This window comes from Chiroxiphia lanceolata, chromosome 5, assembly GCF_009829145.1.
Source record: "Chiroxiphia lanceolata isolate bChiLan1 chromosome 5, bChiLan1.pri, whole genome shotgun sequence".
Lineage (NCBI taxonomy): Eukaryota > Metazoa > Chordata > Aves > Passeriformes > Pipridae > Chiroxiphia > Chiroxiphia lanceolata.
In genome coordinates this window covers 47128071-47135193 of record NC_045641.1, presented here as the reverse complement: position 1 = coordinate 47135193, position 7123 = coordinate 47128071, and the positions used below count along the sequence as shown (strand labels likewise).

Below are 7123 nucleotides of genomic sequence, written 5' to 3'. Positions count from 1 at the left end.
TCCTTGCCCAGTTTTGCACTGATTATGTGAAGGACCAAGAGCTCCTTTGGGTGCTACCTTTGAGGTAAAGAAACAGTCAGTAACTGCCTGGTAACTATCTGGAGAATTGACCAGGACAGCACAAAAGGTGTCATCTTGCATCACGAAGGGAAGGATTTGTTTGTGATAAGGCCACTGAGAAGAGGGACAGAAGAAAAACACACATCTAAATCTCATAGAGACTATATAAGCTCTATCATGGTAGGGAGGAATGGACAAGTACATTCAAACCTCCTCTAAGTCAGCAATTAAGGAATCCACAGAGATGCATTTGTTTTCATTATAGTTCTATGTACACAGAGATTTTGCAAGGGTGGTGTCAAGGTGCAAATCAAGAGAAAGAAAGGAGTTTCTTCTGACTCTTGTTTCCCTGTTCCTGTCCTTTGCACAGTTTGAACCAGCTTTCTCAGGGGAAAATTGTGCTCAACAGAAGAATGGTGCGCTCTCTTCCATCCCACACTTCTAAAACAACATGTTAGATGATGGGGATTAAAAGAGTTGAAACCCTGAAACTTTTCTATGTGTAAATACTCTTCAAAATCTAGAATCCAAGAAAGGACTGAAAGATTTTTTTCTTTCTTTATTTTTGTTCCTTCCAAGTGAGTTCTCTCATTAATAGACCAAGTATAAATAGGCTACACAGTTGGCTCTGGCAATTTTCAAAATATGATATAAATAAATTTAACTTCATAATCTCATGATAAGTATGACTATATGAAGAAATAATAAATTATGCACTCTGTAAGGCATCTTCAGAGGCTGTTGAAATATTTTATTACTGTAGAAAGATTCATACTATCTATTATGTGAGCAGAAAGGGGAAAATTCTTTTTCTTCTTCTTCTGTGCCCTACAGAGAACACAAAGCATTTGCAACAGTCCTTTCTTAGGTAGCTCAACTTATTTTCTCTGTCCACACTGGGGATCGGACACTTTGAGTTTGGCCTGGAGAGGGTAGGGACAATTGTCAGGGACCAAATGTTGTTGGTTTCACATCTATGATGTCTCAGAACCACATGAGAGAGAAGAGTATGAAATATTCTATCTAAGACTGAAAAAGTGTGACGGGGTTCATTTTAAAAAAGAGAGGTATAAAAGAAAGCAAGGGGGAAAACTGGCAGGTTAGGAACAGAGAAGCAATGGGTATAGAGATAGGATGCAGGAGATGAAAAGTTGCAGAGAAGTCAGTCAATCTCCACCCAAGTTTTACACATTTCATGGCATTTTTTTGTTCATTAGCAGAACTAAAACCTCAAACCCAAATGTGTACATCCTTGTGATTGTTTTCTTCCACAGACACTACTGTGACTACTGTCTCCAGAGGTATGTTTGAACTGAAATTAAATAAGTTAATATCAGGTAACACTGTTTAATTGGGGCAGCAGAAGCAGCGCAGACAACAGAATGGCACAGACAACTAAGCATTTGCACAGATTTTCAGGCAGGATTTGCAGCTCGTACAGCCCATGTTGCTGTGAATGCCCTTCTGGTAGCTTCAAGCTACTTCTCACGAGCATCAGTAGGGGCAGCCCAGGCAGTCAGCCCTTAGGCTTAGTCCTGACACCACAGCAGAGCTTCTGACTCTTCTGAGTACAGTCACACAGGTCTGTAACACAAACTGCAATGCTCTAGACCTCTTGTCTTCACCCAGCACGGCTAGTGAGTTAGGATTTTTTCATCCCTTACCAAAATTAACAGATTGCAGGGACCTCGGGGTTAGACTCTGCTGCAGTTTTCAGACAAATTCACGGGATTCTTGAGAGGTGGGCATGGAGGGGGCAAAGACTTCTCCTATTGAGATAAATGAGAGAAAATATCCTGATTTGATCAAGAGCTGTTATGATGGAAAGTCCCACATGATGGACTGCTTCCCTACTGTGTTCGTATCTACATAAAAAGGCATAAACATCCACAGATCTACTTGCTATTGTATGATGTTATATTAACTATATTTCTAGACATATACATATATATATATACACATATATATATACAGAGAAAGAGAGAGAGATATAAATATATACATTATGTACATGTTTCTTTCTCCTCAAAATGATTAGAACCAAGGAGTGGACAGATGAACAGCTGGTTCTTGATTAATCCAGGATACACGTGTGATACTTACAGGGAGAGAAAATAGCACACAAAATATGCCAGAATTCTGACCTTTGTCAGTTTTGTAATATCTTCTGGGTCTTTTGGGATGCCTGGTGGAAGAAGTGTGGTGACGAAAGCCTTCTGTCATCTTCGTCTGGCTGACACGCTTTCGTTTGCTCATCCCCAAGAAGAGCTGAAGTTCATCCTTTTGCCTGCCCTGGAAGATTCTTACTCTGCTTGGAGGTGAATGTGACTACCTCAGATTGGTTGAGTCAAATATCCCAGTAATTCAACCACCCATATGATCTACAAAGGACCCAGTGAACACATCTCATGTTTCTTTATAAAATTCTCCAATTACACATTCCTTCACACCAAGTTCAATTCATGCTTAATGAAAAACATTTCCAAAATCAGGACTGATCCATCTAAGAAACACATCCACTAAGTTTCTCATCAACCACTAGAAAAGCCATAGTTTTAAAGTGATATAAATTGAGGATACAAGACTATCTGGCCAACCACTGGTTGTAGGACCTGCTTCTGAAAAAAAAACCAGACTGAGCTGTACTGCATTTAAATTTAATCTTTTTAATACAGTCTTTTGTGAGGGACAGCACTGGTAAATAAGGCAATCAAGGCCCATGTATGGGGACAAAAACAAATGAGAGAAAAAGTAAGAGAGAGAGATATTCACACATGCAATATTTCTTTCCTTGCATCAGGAAATAACAGGGTTCTGTTATCATGGGAAAAGCTACCCACCTCAGAGTATGTATCTTAAGGCGGGATTTGTTCCTTTTCATTACCACATGTCCCATCTATTTCTGCACTCCTAGTACAGTTAAGTTTTCTGTTTCATGTTGAGCACATCCTTATTTTGCCACCTCAGAGCCATTTTGTAACATATGGTCTATTAGACGCAGATGTGTAACAGCTTATATAACTTAAGGCTTGCTGGAGTACAAAGACCTACGTATACAACAGATGTACCAATGAACACATGGATGAATGTGCTGTGGATACAAAATGATGATGATACTTCTCAGAATCACATTTATTCTGCTTCTCCTGTGGACTACACCCATCTTCTGCTGGCAATACATGTGGCTCCAGCCAGCAAGGCTTCCTAATCCAAAACTAAGTTTAGATCTTCTTTCCCCCTTACTGCACTGTGATTCCCCCTCCTACACCTCATTTGCACAGGGCATCTACATGTTTGCCTAAGCATTTCATTAGCATATTCAAGACAAACCCCTAATAGACTTGAATGTGATACACACAGATGCAAACAAATAAGCCTAGACAAGTAAACACAAGTATATCTGTGTGGTTTGCAGCAGGTTTTAAACAAATTTCCAGAAAGAAGATTAAAGTTCATGACACCTTTAGCTGTAAGAAAGTGAATCGTGCTTGTTAATCCCTTCTGGCAGTCCACTCTCCCCTTCAAAGGGTACCATGTTACTTATGTCGTGAAGAGAGCTTCCCCAAAGGAGTCTCAACTCTAGCCTTCTGCCAGATGGAGCTATTCCAGGGGTCAGATATTATCTCCTGGCTTGTGCTCCTTCACTCAGCGTGGGTAGTGCAAAGGTGATGGAGCTACTCACATCCAACAGGTAACTGAGGACTCTCCATGTGGTATAATTCTGCTATGAATGAGTTTACTCCATCTGCTTTTCCCTCTGATGCAGGTATGGGGGCATGCTCAAGGTAGTCTGAGCACAGAGCTTGGTGTGTTGGGCTCCAGCAGTCTGGAGGGGACTGAAACTTGCAGAAAAGCTTAGACTGGTAGAGAAATGAAAATATGCCATGAAGCACAATGTCCAGGCAAGTAGTTGCAAAGCTGTCTTGAATATTTACTAGAATAAAAATTATTTGTTTCATGGACTGGGAAACCAAGGGTCCCTTCACCCCTTCATCCAGCTCTACAGCTTCAGGTTCCATAGTATGGCCCCCATAGGCCTCCCAGCCTAATACCCCACCACACACAACACTTGCACCACTCCTATCCTTCCTTCAGTGGCATCATATCTTGTGTGTTTAAGATGCTTTGACATCTCTGAGACTGCAATTGCTGTGTCAAAACTGGTTCACAAGTTCTTAGGGAGTAGGGGCTGACAGATAATCCAAACACAAGGGCATGATTTTCTTGGGACTTCCTACCTGCATGAAATCAGAAACCTTTCTTCTTGTCTGCAGTTACCTTGCACATAGTGTGACAGAAAGCAGCCTCTGAGGCAGTAGTGAGTCTTTTGTGAGCAAATCTTTCCTATTTAGCATCCTCAATGGCTTTACCACCAACAGTTTAATCACCTTAGAAAGCCATGGATCCCTCTGACAGTAAAGGACACTACCTAGAATTACCTCATCTGCTTCTTCCTGTGGCTATATTGTCAGACATTATCAGCAAATATTTGCTTGTTATAGACTGTCGTTTGGGGAAAAAACATGCCAGTCTTCCTGCCTTCCAGGTAACTAATGCTTTGTTGTTTATCCAGCAAAGACCATCTTGCTCAAATTGTTCTTTCTGTGTATATTGCTCATCCAGACAGGCTGACAAGTGACAAGCTGCACTCACAAGCACAAGTAATTCTGAGTATATAAAGGAGCAAAACCTTTGTATTTCAAATGGCATGAGTTTGTTTTCTCATTGTCCCCATCTGCTTCTTCCCATCTCATGGTTCATACAGAGGGTAGGGTAGGATGAATATTTCTGACAATGAAAAGCCTTATTGTTCCTAAAAGAATAAAACCTCTGCTGTACTTTTAGACAATGAGGGATTTTGGAGCAGGAAAATTCCATGCATTTCAATCACTCTTTCTCAGGTTCGGTATAAAGTGGTAAAAAGGTTCTACCTAATGCTTTAAGCTTCAAGTGCAAATTCACTTTGAAAATATTAAGAAACATAATATACTTTTGAGAAAACATCAGACTTGAAAACGGGCAGAAGCCTTTATTTTATTTGGTCAGAGTAAAGAGAAAGGTAGGTGTTCCAACTGAAATGCAGACAGTACCTGCCAACTTTTATGCTGCTCTCTGAAAAGCACTGAGGGATCACAGGCTGAGACTGCCGTGTAAAGCTGCAATACAATGTTAAATATTCATTACTAGAAAACAATATTTTCAGTACAGTAATGTGTCTAATGAGTGGTTTAAACATAATTATGAACTATAACAATAATAAATTATACAAGAAATATCAGTTCTTAATTAATGGCCTATTATTTTGGTGAAAGTGCAGCTGCTTTATACTTTAGGTGTATAAATTAAGTCTGTCAGAAAGTATGGTTACATTTTTCTAATATTTGAGCATTGTAAAGTAGCCTCCACGGCTAGGTGTTATTTTACTTTTTCTGTTCAAATTTAGATACTTTTTTTTAAAGCAGCAGATGGAGTAGGCTCACTCTTAAACAACAGAAACCTTTTATGTTCATATATATGAGACATAAACAACTGAGAATTTGAAGTCTTTCTAGCAATCAGTATTAATATGAATCATGCAGAAAAGTGTCTGAGTCTATTACACACTGTTCCTCTAAACACCGACTGTGTGTTAGAAAAGCTGCTTCAACTGCATTTCAACCTCAAAGTCATTTGCTGAAAGATAAATTATTTTGTTTCAATCCTTAACAACTAAGAACCAAAAATTTATTTGAAAGTGGTTTGTGCTGGCTTAAATACTGATGATGTTTTCTCAGAAACATGAAAACGCATGTTGTGCCTTTCTCCCATAAGGCTTGGCTTTCTCGTGCTGTAATTCATAGCAACATATAAGCCTTTATTTCTTTTCCTATACAGGGAGTCGTGTAACTCAGAGTGTTTTCCTGTTGTGACTGAGAAGATGAGGAATTATAAAAGACTAACACTACAATTTAACGCTTCAGAGAAACAGTGTATATCATTACTCCTCTGTAGCCAAGCACACTAATTAATATTTATTGCACCTGTCAAGCCAGTAGCCGTGGTCAATCCATTGCTGCAGCAGTTCAATGGGAGGCTGGGCACCATATTTCTCCTTGGCAGGCATGTTTAGGTCATCAACAAAGACAAAAGCCCTTTTCCCCAGTGGAGCACTATAAACCCTCTTCTTTCTCCTGCAAAATTAAATCATTAATTTTATTCATGTTAATTTTCATCTTACTTTGAAAAAGCAGCAAAAGAAAGGGAGAGAGAGGAAGAAGAAAAGAAGAGAAGAAAGAAGGGAAATCACACACTTTCAGGGGAGCCTGCCTGACATTATTATTAGAACCAAGTCTTTTGGAATCCATGACCTTTTATTTTTATCAGATGTGCCGTAAAGGTCACAGAAACATGGGGAGGACATAGTTATAAATCCACATGGAATTTAATCAAAGGTGGCACGTTGTTCTGAAGTAAACAAGCTAATAAAACTATTCCAGTTTAAACTAAGAAAAAAAGGAAAAGAAAAAGCCTTTGTTAAAGACTGTCAACAAAACTCTGATGAACTTGAATGTATCAATGGAATTAATTAGGCAAGAAGGACTATAATAAGCGAATTTTGGTGTTGCACCTACAGTAGGCTCTTTGGCACCCCGAATAAAATGCTTTTATTTCTAGTCCTGGACCTTGTTCCAAAGCATGTTGTGGTGCAGTGTGCTGCTGGGGAGGTGCATTCACTCCAGCTAATTACAAGACAGTGAGAACTTCAAGTAAAGGCAACTACAGAGCAAATTGCTCCAGTTCTGCCTGCCTGTATCCTGATTACACCATGAACACTTGTAACACTGTGAAGTAACAACACAAAGGGCAGAGAGCTGAGATATGACACTCTGTATTTCCACATGTACTATGACAACAAATTTTAATTGTAGGCCTGGTTGGGGAGTCCAAAAAAGAACAGTGTGCTCGACTGTGGGTACTATGTAAACTAAGGAGTCAAAAGAAAGATATTGGTTCAACTTTTTCTCAGGCTGGATTTGTGCTTAGTCCCTGGGAAATGTCTAACACACCTAAGACGTGGGAGGAT

At 39.5% G+C, this 7123-nt stretch overlaps 1 long non-coding RNA gene across 1 annotated transcript; it reads right to left on the bottom strand.

Annotated features, from left to right (window-relative positions):
* Window positions 1-4208: 4208 nt before the first annotated feature.
* LOC116787176 lies at window positions 4209-6194 on the bottom strand. Its single transcript, XR_004357201.1, has 3 exons — window positions 6081-6194; window positions 5151-5216; window positions 4209-4298 (listed from the first exon to the last, which is right to left on the bottom strand). It is a non-coding gene; the product is annotated as an uncharacterized LOC116787176 (long non-coding RNA).
* Between the last annotated feature and the right edge of the window lie 929 nt (window positions 6195-7123).